Raw genomic sequence first — 14,844 nt, 5'->3', positions numbered from 1 at the left:
ATCCATCTCCTGTTGGTTCTTCCTCTTTTCCTGCTGCCTTCAACTTTCCTTATCACTATTGTATTTTCTAGTGTCTTCTTACCTGTTCCTATTTCCATAGTTGGAACCAATACAATAGACATTCTCCATTATTCATTAAAAAAAACCAAACTCACTATTGTATAGAGCAGGGGTGGCCAACAGTAGCTCTCCAGATGTTTTTTTGCCTACAACTCCCATCAGCCCCAGCCAGCATGGCCAATGGCTGGGGCTGATGGGAATCGTAGGCAAAAAACATCTGGAGAGCTACCGTTGGCCACCCCTGGTATAGAGAATTGTTAATTCTCAGTTTGCCACAACATTCCTTTTGTTCATTCTTATCTTCTTCTATATGCCAGATATTCATGTCAACATTGATAAAACACTGCCATGAAAAAAAAAAAAAACCTTGATGACATTATATGTGTAATTGTATTGTTACAGTTGTGAAATTTACCAATGCACAGGGATGCACACACAAATCTGTAAATTATTGTAGAAGAAAGACTTGATTTGGTGGTATGTATGCCCTGTGGCTCAGAGTGGTAAGCCGCAGTACTGCAGCCCAAGTTCTGCTCACGAACTGAGTTCGATCCTGGTGGAAGCTGGGTTCAACCACCCTGTAAAAAGTCTGCCTTGAAAACATCGTGAAAGCAACATCACCCCAGAGTCAGAAGCAACTGGTGTTTGCACAGGGGGACTGTTTTTGAGTTGTGCTTTACCAATATAAGGGAATGCATAGCCATTTCAATAACTCATAGAAACAAAAATGTTCATACAGTAATGTATGCATTACATCATGCAGTAATGTATATCACATCAAGGTCTCTTTTCTACAGATATTTTTTAGTGCACCGATTGAAAAAAAAAATGTCGGCAGGACAATGCAGATTAACCGAACCAACTGGAAAAATTAAACATGCTCCAATTCCAGGATTAATTTTGGAAGTTCTCTTGGTTAAACTGAAATTAAAGAGGAGTGGAACACAGTGCAGAGGGGAAATCTAAGCAAGATACAAACAAAATGGTAGAAATCTTCAATACCCTACTTTTGATACCACAAAGGTATCCCAAGACACAGACACATAAAAAAGAAGTAAGTTTTCATTAGTGATTTTTAAAGTAAATCAAGATATCAGCATTAAAGAGGCTGATTGGAGATCTCATTACTACCAGACAAATAACCCAGTCCTTCCCTTTGACAGCTGTAGTAGTAATGCAAGTATTTTCAGCTTTCCTAGGTCAGACGACTTATCAAAGAAAACTATATGGCTACATGCAGAACCACAAGTGATTCTTAGTAGTTTATGCTACAATACACCATGCAGGGCTTGTGCTACATACCTCTGGATTAGGGACTTCATCTGAGTCTTTAAAATGAAGTCAAAATCCAATACACACATGGGTTTCTGAGAACTTTATTGACATCTGACAGGGAATCTCTCTCTTTTATTTGAGCACTGAGAAAGCAAAAGATGCTTCATAGAAATAAACATCCCTGTGCATCCCCTCACATATTCTGCCACTGGAATGCATGGAGCTAAAGAAATCAGTAGCATTATCAGCCCAAGGTGGAAGAAACGAGGTGTGGGCAATTCAATGCGCCACAGTTATTTTACCCCTGTTTTTCATTACACGGACAACCTCAGCACAGTGCTTGTTAGCATTTAGAAAAAAAAAAACAGAGGTGGGGGGAATTGAGTCTGCTGCAGGGGAGCTATTATTGTTGAAATGTACTAGCATTATCTTGCTTATGGGGATGAGGTTGAGGATATTGTTTATGCAGTCTATTTATCAGTGTAAGAATGTATCTACCAATATAGCAATATCTTGGTGGTAATAGCGTGTAAGGGTGGGGGGAAAGTGTGTTCATGAATAGAAAGTTCCTGCCTGTAGCATGTACATCTGAGATACTAAAGGATTATTTACCTATCATTAAGATATGGATTTCTTTTTTAATCTGGTCTGGTTTTTCTTCCAGCAGAAATCATATTAAACTCTCTAGTTATTTTATCTGACTTCTGTTGGGTAGCTTTTCACTGAGCATGGCAATTTCTCTCTCTCTCACACACACACACACACACACACACAAATTTGTATTTTATTTTATCTGACTCCTGTTGGGTAGCTTTTCACTGAGCATGGCAAACTCTCTCTCTCTCTCTCTCACACACACACACACACATTTTGTACCTTGTAAAATAAACATATTTATATTTCTTATAGACCTCTATTTCAGAATGAATTAAAATTAAAAAATAAAAATTGTAAAATAATAAATATAGGCATCTCACTCATAAGGAATTTTTTCATGAGTTTTTAAAATAGACGATAATGGAAAGATCCTGCAACTAACAAATGCCTAAATCCAAGTAGAACAGAGTGGATACATATTTTGATTGTCGAATAATTCAGCACTAGGTTTCTACCAGGCTTTCCTAAGGACAGTTATATTAATCTAAAAGGGCTTTTTTTGTAGAAAGAAGAACTCATTTGCATATTAGGCCACACACCCCTGCCGCCAAGCCAGCCAGTACTGCATTCCTGCTCAAAAAAAGACCTTCTAAGGGTGAAATTAGAAGGGTATAACGCTGCTTAGTATGTATTAACATCATAGCTACTTTTTATGGTTAATTCCTCTGAGTTTTCCACAGGCCCCCTTACAGGTGAATTTTTGGGAGGGCAGGGTTGCTGAAATTGAGTTATTTTTGTGCTTTGTTGCATGGATTTTTTTCTCTAAAAGTAGGCTTAAGAAAAGCAAGTAAGCTAATGTCTTAAATAAGCAAACCCAAAAGACATTGTTGCAAGTTGTTTGGCCAATCTGAGCAGTGGTGGGAGAATTTATTTTTTTTATTTAAAAAAGCTATGTTGCTGAAATTGCTATGTCACTTCACTTCCAGATAAAATCTGGAAGTGACATCAGGTAGCTTTAGGAATTGTTGGAAATGCTATCGTTTTATCATAGAGTTTCTGGTTTTATCATAGAGTTTCTGGCAATTCCTAAAGCTACCCTCTGTCAATTCCAGTTTTTACCTAATGACATCAGCAACATCACTAACATCACACACACTGTCCTGTGTCCCTGCCCTTATCCCTCCTACTGGTTGCCTGATTTGGCAACCCTATGCCTGGCTCGCTTGCTACTGTGAACCTGAAATTTTCAATGTGCAGAAAATGGAAGGGCAGAAGAAGAGGGTTGGTGTGATGAACTTACCCCGTTCCCTCACATAGACACAGGATTTTCCCTCAGTTTTCTTCCTTTCTTTCAGGCTGAGCACCCCTTTTATCTCTTTTCATCTTTTCTGAAGATCTATGTCCCATCTTGTCACTTAAGTGTAGTTTGCTGCTGGCTCAACACAGGAACTTGAGAGAAGAATCAAGATTACTTCTTTAACTTAAACTTTTGAAAAAGGCACACAAAAGGCTTTAGAGCATTCAAAAGTAAACAAGCTATTTTATTCAACATTGATGGGGAAGGGTGAGGTGAAATCAGAAGTAAAATATCTGAGGTAAATCAATAATAAATCTTGGAGGTAACTTAGTAATTTCACATTCATATTTGGCCAGCAAGTGAGAGTTTAAAGCTTTTCATAAAGTCTTAGAATCTTAGAGGTGAGAAGCTTTAACTTCAGTGTTCCCTAAACACTCCAGTTATCTTTCTGGAATTTAACTGACTCTTCAGATTTCAGAAGGCAGGGATATGCTACCAGGTGCCCAAATTCTTTCTCTAAGCATGCCAGGAATCTCTTCACTCTTTGAGCTATCTCCAACAGGGCAGGGAATCATTTTTCTAACTAGAAGACCTGTCCCTTTTTCTGACTCTCCCACTCCTCCTTGCTAACCTTCCCAGACCTCAGTCAGTGTGAAACTTTTCTCAGTAAGTGTTAGGGCTAAACTGTTCCAGTTCTGTCACAAGTAAAACTGAGGGTGTTTTTGCACTGACCTTAATCGGCAGCGACGCCCCTCTTCACCGCACAGGATCTGCGCGGATTTCGCACCAATTGCCGTGGAGCACCCGGAAGAGCCGCAAAGTCCCGCGGCTTTTGCGGCGCAAATGGAAACTGGTTTTTGGCGGTTTCCATTTGCACCGCAAAAGCCGCGGGACTTTGAGGCTCTTCCGGGTGCTCCGTGGCAATTGGTGCGAAATCCGCGCAGATCCTGTGCAGTGAAGAGGGGCGTCGCTGCCAATTAAGGTCAGTGCAAAAACGCCCTGAGTTTTCTTCACCAGCCAGTTCTGAAGTCTTTCTTGCTCAACTGACACTAGCCAATCAGATCACTTGGAACAGCTTGTCACTTAAGACTCTCTGGCTCTGTGAGGCATTAACCCTTCATAGTTTACACAGCACTTGTGAGTCTGTCACAGAACAGCCTGTGACAATTGGCCTCCTTACTGCTGATTTCACAGCAGCCCCTTAACTCTTCATAGAGGAATGCTACTCCTTACTGCTGCTGGGTGACAATGGGGGATCTTTCTGCTGAATAAAAGTTCATGTTGGTTTATGAACCTGGCTTATACCAAGTCAGTGATTCTTCTAGCTGATTATTGTCTATGTTCTGAGCCAGAAACTGTATTAGAGGGTCTTTGTTAGCACTGTTACCTGAAAAAAAAATTAAACTAGAATGTAGGCAGAGCTTTTTTTGTAGTAGGAACTCCTTTGCATAATAGGCCACACGCACACCAATGTAGCCAATCCTCCAAGAGTTTACAAGGCTTTTAGTACAAGGGTCCACTTTAAGCTCCACTTACAAGGGTCCACTTTAAGCTCCAGGAGGATTGGCTACATCAGGAGTGTGTGGCCTAATATGCAAAGGAGTTCCGGCTACAAAAAAGGCCCTGATTCTAGGTATTTCTTTCTTTTTTTTTAATTATATTCAGGACCGGAATCCAAAAGACTTGACAATTAGTTATGTGCATCAAGGGGGAGGGGCAGAACTTATGTTTCTAAAACAACCCTCCTTTCTCCCTGTGCATTTTTAACTATTAAAATCAGTTGGCAAAAAGTTTTTGTTGTTATTTTTTTTTTTAAAAAAAGGCTTAGTTTTCCCCATGATCCTTGGAGATAAAGATCATTAAAAAAAAAAAAAGGAAACAGACTTATGGATAAAGGTTTGTTTGTTTCTTGTATTGGACTCCCACTTGTTAGCCCCAAATTGGTTCAGGTATCAAACTCACAAATGACAAAATTAAATACAAAGCATTCCAGTGTGGCATAGTGGAGGACTAAAAGGTGGGGGGTGTATTTTGGTCCCATGTTCAATGCCCCTCTCAGCCATGAAGTTGGTGACCTTTAACTCCTCTCTCAGCCTATACTCTGCCTTATAAAACTGTGCTTGGGAGAATCACACTTCCTGCTCTGAGTTCTTCAGAGCAAAGGCAGAACTTAAACTGTAAGAGTTCCTTGGGGAGGAGATTCCCAGCTCAACTGGAGTCAGACATCATGGAAGGATGCCTGCTTACATCATTCTTTCCCTCTGAAGACTCCATTGATGGCAGTTTCATATTGCATCACTCCATTTCCTCTTGCTATCTTGTCATCCTTTGCCTGGCGATATATGGATTCTGTCTGGGTATCTTATCTGCTTAGAGAGCTGAAACAAATCCTCCAAATTCTGCACATATTCTTCATTGATCCTTTATTATCTGTTAGAGAAGTGCAGGGAGCTGTTCCTGTTGACAGCAGAAGAGAGGACTTGCAATAATGGGTTTAAATTACAGGTGGAAAGATACCAGCTGGATATTAGGAATTTTTTAATTATTATTACAGTAAGAGTAGTTCAGCAGTGGAATGAGCTACCTAGGGAGATGGTGACTTCCCCATCACTGGCAGTCTTCAAGCAGCAGCTGGATGAACACTTGTCAGGGATGTTCTAGATCAGGGGTAGGGATCGTTGGCTCTCCAGATGTTTTTTTTGCCTACAACTCCCATCAGCCCCAGCCAGCATGGTCAATGGTTGGGGCTGATGGGAGTTGTAGGCAAAAAGCATCTGGAGAGCCAACGTTCCCTACTGTCAAGCATGCGGTTTCAATGACGAGTGAAGTTTGATACAAAACTACGTTTATTGATAGACTGATACTTTCAGTGTAACAGATTCTTGAGAGTGATGCTAAAGATACATTGATACAATACTTTTAAGGCATACTTCAAAAGAATTCCAAAAGGCGGGGGCGAGGGATGCACTCTCACACATAAACTATCACAAATGTCTACATTCTCATGGCGTTATCAGGACTCCGTCCTTGCTTTCCTTAGATGTGTCACGCTCCCTAAGAGGAATGTATGGGAAGGTACTGATTACTCTTTCTCAAGTTAGTTTCATTTCTCTCTACTTCTACTTTGCAAGCAATAAAGTAAGAAGGGGGAGGGGGGAAAGAATAACAGACCTTGGTCCTCCATGACATTTCACAGGCCAGCTTTATGGAGTACCCTAAAACAATCAATTACCAATGGAATTCTACCATGCTTGACACCTACCCCTGTTCTAACTGATCCTGCATTGAGCAGGCTGTTGGGCTACATGGGTTGTATGCCCCCTTCCAACTCTATGATTCTTATCATAGATCTGTTGGTCTTTCAGTGAGCCTTCCTAGTGGTAAAGAATAAGGGGGGGATTGACAGGCAGCATTAGCAACTTAAGTGACTTTTTTACTGCCTTGTGCTAACCCAAGGAATCCATTTTCTCCAAGCCTTCCTGTAATAAAGTCACATATCTTGCAGTAAACTGAACACAGCTGACACAGGATAGGAAGGAAAGAGAGAGCCTGGTGTTCTATTTTTATAGATACATAATCCACATACAATGATATTGTGTTTATTCATTTTGTTTATTGGTTTGAACATGATTTTTAATGTGCACATAAAAAAGGGTTTTCAAGTTTAATTGCGGTGTCAACCCCATCATGTTCATCTTTATCTCTGACCGCTTTTACTTCCAAGCGGCAGCCGAGCTGGGGGGTTTTTTTATAGGATCCCCACATAATAAAGCATCCAAACAACTTTTTCACGTCATCTTCAATGAATTCCGAGGGACGCAACAGTTTGCACACTCTCCTGCACACGTTTTATGACTCCCACTTTTATTCTACAAGGCTGAAGCGAATCATATAATAAATATGTGTCTTGCACTTATGAGCTTGATATACAGTTTCTTTCGAAGATGCTCTTTCTGCTCGTAACTTAGAGAGCTGGCAAAAACCACATCCCCTGTGTTACTTCTTGGGTTAGCAAAGTGTTTTAAGGGTACCAGGGAGAAACCAATCATTGGCACTGGATCAAATATTTGACCAAAATACATTTCTATGCCAAAATGCCCCTAATACCCATTCAGGCCAGGACTGCATCCTTGTATCGAGATTTTGCTTTTCTTTGGAACATTTTCAAAGCATCATTCAGTATACTATTTCCAATGATATGCCAGGCTTTCCACCCTCCACTGGCATCAAAGATTCTCAAGCACCCACTGATTTGATTCATGTCATGGCCAATATTCTCTCTAAGCTGTAAAGTCTTGTGAGCAAAATTCTGCTTCGTGAGCTACTGGCATTAAAGTTGTGAGCTACTGCATAAAGCAGTTTGCTGTGGGCCCCTTTTTCCTGAGCTAAGACAAAAACGAGTGAGCCAGAGGCTAAAAAACTGTTAGCTAGCTCACACTAACTCAGTTTAGAGGGAACACTGGTTGTGGCACTGGTGAACTGTTTATATGCTGGTTGATCCATTCATGGATATTTGGCAGGTTGCTTCAAATATTCCTTCCTAAAAATATGGTATACCCTGATCTCATCAAATCTCAGAAACTAAGAAGAAGAAGAAGATATTGGATTTATATCCTGCCCTATACTCTGAATCTCAGAGTGGTCACAATCTCCTTTACCTTCTCCCCTCCACCACAGCAGACACCCTGTGAGGTAGTTGGGGCTGAGAGAGCTCTTACAGCAGCTGCCCTTTCAAGGATAACTCCTACAGAGCTATGGCTGACCCAAGGCCATTCCAGCAGCTGCAAGTAGAGGAGTGGGGAATCAAACCCGGTTCTCCCACATAAGAGTTTGTCCACTTAACCACTACACCAAACTGGCTCTCACCAGTTTAAGCCCTGATTAGTACTTGAAGAGCAGCTTCCAATTAAAGTAGATTTGAGTGTAATTTTTGAGCATATCAGTGTTTCATTGTTTTGTATGTTTGCTGCCTTATGGACCCTGCTCAGGTAGAAAGGCAGCACAAAATGAGTTTAGTTAATTAATTAATAATGGAAAGAAGCTAGATGAGAGTCTCTAGGGAGATTGCTAAGAGAGGTGGGCTTGTGCCAAAGATGCTCAGCCTTGTTGTTTTATGATACTTGTGGGTGTTCAGAACAGGTAGTGATCACCACTGTAAAATGGTGGGCAAGGTGGGGTAAGGACATGGCCAAGCACAAAAAAAAGTGTTATGAGGAGTGGAGATAACTACACAGTATTGGGAGACTCCAACCATGCATCCTCCTAAGAACATAAGAGAAGCCATGTTGGATCAGGTCAATGATGGCCCATCCAGTCCAACACTCTGTGTCACACAGTGGCCAAAAAACCCAGGTGCCTAAGGAGGTCCATCAGTGGAGCCAGGAAACCAGAAGCCCTCCCACTGTGCCCCCCAAGCACCAAGAATACAGAGCATCACTGTTGGGTGACTTTCGCTGTTATCATTTATAAATGGAATTAGCACCTGGAAATCTGTATAATACTTGGTTAACTGGAATGTTTTAAAGTTAATGTGATTTTAAACTCTGTATAATTTTATGAAATATTGTTAGCTGCCCTGAGCCCGCCTCGGCGGGGAGAGCGGGGTATAAATAAAATGTTATTATTTTTATTATTATTTTATTACAGAGAGTTCCAACAATACGTTGTGGCTAATAGTCACTGATGGACCTCTGCTCCATATGTTTATCCAAACCCCTCTTGAAGCTTTCTCCTCTGATGGAGGCAGCTGTTTCTGAAGATCCAAAGATGTTCCTTGAAGATCCAAAGACGATGCTTCCTAGACTCTTTTGGAGAATCTCTTGCTGTAACTTGAGGGAGAAAAGCCAGGGTTGGATCTTTTGCTTTGGGGGAAAAGGGACTGAGTACTAGGAAACACACTGGTGAATGCCATGACACCCATAAGTGTCACACTGAGGACTCCTGTCTTATGTGAAGCCAGCAATTCTAGCACTGGTCCCTCCAAGAGGGTGGTTTCTTTTCTGATGTATTATTTTGTTGTACAATGGCTCTCCTAAGTTTCAGAAAGAGGTCTTAGTCCACTGTAATTTTTTAAAGCTGACAATACTAGGGACTTTAGACATGCAAAGCTTATACTCTCCCCTAGAGTTATGTCCCCTTCCAAGGCAGAGGTATGTATGTATAGAGGCAGGGGTCGTTTTGTAGGGAAAAAGGTGGTGGAGCTCATACAGGGATTGTTATGCAGCTACACCTACTATTCAATGGACAAGGTGGGAAGGAGGAGGTGGAACTGTCAGAAAGGTTCAGGAGCTGCACTGAATCCATGGCCTGTATAAAGGCATATTGTGAAAGATGCATAAAATCTGATAAAGGTGCCCATTTGTCTAAGGCCCTATCAGCCTCCTATTTCCTCCAGACCTTCCTTATTCTTCTCTGGTGTAGTGGTTAAGTGCGTGGACTCTTATCTGGGAGAACTGGGTTTGATTCCCTACTTCTCCACATACACCTGCTGATGTGACCTTGAGTCAGTCACAGGTTTTCACAGAGCCGTTCCTCTCAAGGGCAGTTTCTGTCGGCGCTCTCTCAGCACCACCTACCTCACAGGGTGTATATTTTTGGGAGAGGAAGGGAAAGGAGCTTGTAAGCCACTCTGAGACTCCTCTGGGTAGTGAAGGGAGGGGTAAAGGTTAGGTTAGGTTTATTCAATGTATATCCCACCCTCCCCACCAAAGCAGGCTCAGGGCAGCTCACAGTTCAATCTCTTCTTCTTCATCATCTTCTCTTCTGCACACCTATTGGTTGAAACCATAACTCATGTTTGGATAATTTGACGATGAAGGATTCTGTCACTTATTACATAATAATATGTTTATCTATATGCATATATATGTACACATAAAGATGGAGACTGATGAATGGATGTACATAGCTATAGGCTACATTGGAGCGATATCTGTGGTTGTAGCTCTAGGCATGAAATCTCTTCTGTCAGTCTGGAATGTGGTGCACTAGAGACAAGAAGGGGTTCAAAAGCATGTTTCCAACACCACTCAGGAATCTATTGACAGAACACAAATGGAGGAATTCCTCATGTCTTATTTTATGGACACCATTCTTTCACCCCAAAGGGAAAAAAATGAAACTTGAGACTTGCCATTTCTCCTGCCCCTGTGTCCTTATTGTACTCTTAATACTTCGCAGGTAGAATTTGCTGCTGCTACACAACACCAGAAAACAAAGTGGCTGCTTCAAGAAGATTTGGACTAGCAGCTAATTTACAGTGCAATCATATGCAGAGGGACGGTGGCTCAATGGCAGAGCATCTGCTTGGTAAGCAGAAGGTCCCAGGTTCAATCCCCGGCATCTCCAACTAAAAAGGGTCCAGGCAAGCAGGCATGAAAAACCTCAGCTTGAGACCCTGGAGAGCCGCTGCCAGTCTGAGTAGACAATACTGACTTTGATGGACCGAGGGTCTGATTCAGTATAAGGCAGCTTCATATGTTCATATGTACTCCAGTCTATTGAAAGCCATGAGTTTAGACTGGAGTAACTTTGCCTAGGATTGCACTGTTAAAGTAGAAAGAATTGTTATAGGTGGGAGAATTTCAAGAAAGAAAGTAAGAAAGAAAGCTTTATATGGGAGGGCATTCTGGAGGGGGATGTGCTGCCACAGGAAAAGCCACACCTGATAAGAGAGAAGCAACAACAGAGTTCAAGATAACAACATCTGGCATGGTCTTTTCTGAGCTCTGATGCTATAGCAAGTGATAGGACACATTTGGATCAGTCCTGCTTCTAAAGAAAATATATTGATCTATGTGGAATAAGGGTGCGTTTTCACATACAGATTTTCAAGCATTAATGTTATAATACCGCTCCTACTGGGAAAGGGAGTGACAACCAGAAACTTTTTTGTGTGTCAAAAGATAGATAGACAGACAGACAGACAGACAGACAGACAGACAGACAGATAGATAGATAGATAGATAGATAGATAGATAGATAGATAGATAGATAGATAGATAGATAGATAGATAGATAGATAAATTTATTGTCATTGTTCTCCACAAAAAGAGAGCAACGAAATGAGGTGCTCTTCCACAAACATACCAACACATCAAACACACATATTCATATTCATACCATTTAAATACATCTAAAACCATTTAAACCATTAAAACCATTAAATGATGGTAAGATTTTGTTTCTTACGAAGACGTCAGAGAGTGAGAGAGAGAAAGAGAATCAAAACTATGGAAAAAGGGAGGGAAATACTTTTCAGTGGAATAAGTCCATACAGCTCATTCACTATTTGTAGCAGATATGTGAGAGAATTGCACTGATTTCTGTCTTTATGGTTAAAGAGTTTACAAAGAATTGCATAAGCTCAACCTAGGAATTTAGTTAGTCTATCAAATTCACCACAAGATTTTTAGATGTTTTCAGGAGGACAACTGCCACATTACTTTCCAAAAAGCTTTCCAGGTTTTTCAAACACTGGCACTAGGTTTTTTTTTTTTTTTCTGGAGAAAAGGGCTGCCTACGCTAGCACAAGGACTGGTACCTTGTTCTTCTGCTAGGGTTTTTCTTGGAATGTATCACAGCTGTACATGTGTGCAAAACCTACGTGTTGCTCCATTTGAACCAAATCTCAGGTAGTGTACAGTCCTGTTGGTTGGTTCCAGGTATGCAGGGTTGCAATGTCTGAAAAGAGCTACAATGATAGGCAATTCCATGTTGCACAGTTTATATAGCTGAGATGAGCATGCTTGTTCACACACAGAGATTGCAGTAAACTTTCACACTGGTAACATGAAATGATAAGCTGACTCCACCCCCGCCCTCAAAAAAGACAGAAGTACTAGCAGATGAGCAATCAATTGAGCAGCAAGCTCTTTAATGCACATGACTGGGTATGGCATGTTGTGCTATAGCATTCATTCACAACTGGATGTTCCCTGTGGGCAGAACCAGGGCTGTAGCCATCAGGAGGGGTGCACAGAAGTGGTGCCCCCTATAGAATCTGCAGCATCCCCACCTAATCTTCCCTTTCACAGTGAGGGTGCTGCAGATTCTATAGGGGGCACCACCCCTGTGCCCCCCTGACTACTGCCCTGGGAAGGACAATCCTAGTTGCATATGACTGCTGTGTAATAGTGGTGCAATAGCCACCTATGTGTAGTTCAGATTTCAATTTCTCTCCCTAAAGACTTCACTAAAACTTTAAATTTTGTTACCTTATCAACCTCTATGACAAAATTGGAAGTGTGAAGTACTTCAACTCATGTCTGTTAAATAAAATGGATATTGATTTCAGGCAAATTCTTTATTAACTGGGATTTAAAATATCCAGTCTCTGTAATAACTGGGGGAAAGAGTTCTAGAGACAAAACAATCAGTCCAAGTACTTCTTTGAGGGAAATTATCTGGATGGCCTTTAAGAAAAAAGTAATAATTTAGCATATTTCTTATGGGGGGAAATGCTTATAATTCTGGGGGGGGGGGACATTCTACCTTGGAAAGGCCTTGTGCATGACAGCAAAGGGATTTCTGATTTATTGGTGTCAGTCAATTCATTGTCCTCTGAGTTTTTATTAAAATCAGCAGGGCTTCTTCAACAGAAAAATTAAGCTTTGGATTTCTCCAACAGTCTGGTCTGTCTTCAGGTATTCTTTCTGTGTCCCCTGCCATTTAATGTGTCTCCCACATAATTTCAAACCCCGTGTTATGTATAAGAAAAAGTTACAAAGTTACTACATGTACCATTGGCCTTGCTTAGCATACTTCCTAGTTTGACAACAGTGGTTTCAGGAGACCACAGGTAGAAGATATTGAGCTGTAGCAAATAAATCATTCACGATGAAGCTACTTGAAGGTTTGGCAGATGTTTTTGTGATTAACTGAATACTTGCTCTGGAATGCTGGTTTGGCACGAGGTTAAATGCACATGAATGAATCTGTCTGCATACTTAGACACTGCCGTGAAACTTACTCCTTATAAAAATGGGGGGCCATCTTCTAGCTTGTTGACAACTGTTAAGTACCTTTATGTGTCCACCATATGAAAAGGCTGAGCTCATGAGGTTTTTGGGGTTAGGGGTTGCAAGAATAATCAGACTCTGGTGGCAGCTACAAGCATAGACAGCTTCAAGAGGGGATTGGATAAACATCTGGAGTGGAGGTCCATCAATGGCTATTAGCCACAAGGTATAGATGGAACTCTCTGTCTGGGGCAAGTGATGCTCTGCATTCTTGGTGCTTGGGGGGGCAACAGTGGGAGGGCTTCTAGTGTCCTGGCCCCACTGGTGGACCTCCTGATGGCACCTTTTGGCCCCTTTCGGACTGGATGGGCCATTGACCTGATCCAACATGGCTTCTCTTCTCTTAGACTCTGTGCTCCAGATAAATAATAGAAAGAGGTCTGACCCCCTTCCAATTGTCCAGTGGCTTCATAGCCTAGGTTATGAGGGAGCCTATCATCTAAACTTTTAAAGATACCAGTTTGAAGTCTGGAGTTATGAGCTTACTGGTATAGCACAAATATTTCTATCCTACCTGTATATCAGGGATCCCTTGGAGGATTAATAGGGGTTTCTCCAGGAGGATCATTAGGTTGTCAGAGAGGGTGCTTACCCAAGGTCAACCAGTGACCTTCGTGGCAGAGGTGGGGTTTGAACCTGGGTCTTCCAGATATGGGTCCAGGGTATCTGAAGGACTCTCTTCTCCCATGCTATCCAGCTAAGATCTGCCTCTCAAGCCCTGTTCTCTGTGCCCTGGCCATCAGAGGTGAGCTGGTTTTATAGAACTAGCTTTTTTTAATGGTCTGATTTCTTTTTATGGATAGTTTGTATGCTGTTTATGTCCATCAGCTTGTTTTTAATGGCTTGTCCTAATATTGTAACTTGTATGTTGTACCGTATATTGTCTTTATATTGCATATTGTCTTTGGAAGTCATCACTTCCCCCAGCATTTCACCATTATGTTATGCTGTTAGCCATCGGCCACATGCTGTTTACTGCCTATGTCTGAAAGATTGTCTACTGTGCTGCTTCTGTTTCGTAATGTCTGTTTTAATGATATTATTTTAACTCTGTTGTTTTATTGTTGTAAGTCGCCCTGATCCTGCAAGGGACAGGGTGGAATATAAATCTAACAATTGAATTAAATTAAATATTGTATTTGTGCGTGTGGGTGTGTGTGTGCTTGTGTGCCTGGAAGTCATGGCGACCTTTGATGACCCCAACAAGGGCCTGGACGGTTTTCAGATAGGTGGCCTTGGTATTCCTTTGGAGGTTTCCCTTCCAAGTACTTGCCATGGTCAGCCCTGCTTAGCTTCTGAGATCTGATGAGATTGGGCTGGCCTGGGCTATCTAGGTCAGGGCTCATTGTGACATTGTTTTAATTGTAAGCTGTTCAAACAAACAACTAAATAAGTAGATAATGTGCAGGAGTCCTCAGGAAGCAAAAGATCCCTAGCAGATGCCCTGGGGTTCCTGAGTGGACAATCTAATATGGAAAACATTCCATGAAGATAGAAAGCTTGAAAACTACAGTGAAAGTGTCTTCATTATCATGGAATCATCATCCTTCATAGCACTGGCTTTGCTTTTGGAAAGGTCTCAGGTTCAGTCCCTGA

This window comes from Heteronotia binoei, chromosome 21, assembly GCF_032191835.1.
Source record: "Heteronotia binoei isolate CCM8104 ecotype False Entrance Well chromosome 21, APGP_CSIRO_Hbin_v1, whole genome shotgun sequence".
Lineage (NCBI taxonomy): Eukaryota > Metazoa > Chordata > Lepidosauria > Squamata > Gekkonidae > Heteronotia > Heteronotia binoei.
This window is presented reverse-complemented; position numbering follows the sequence as displayed.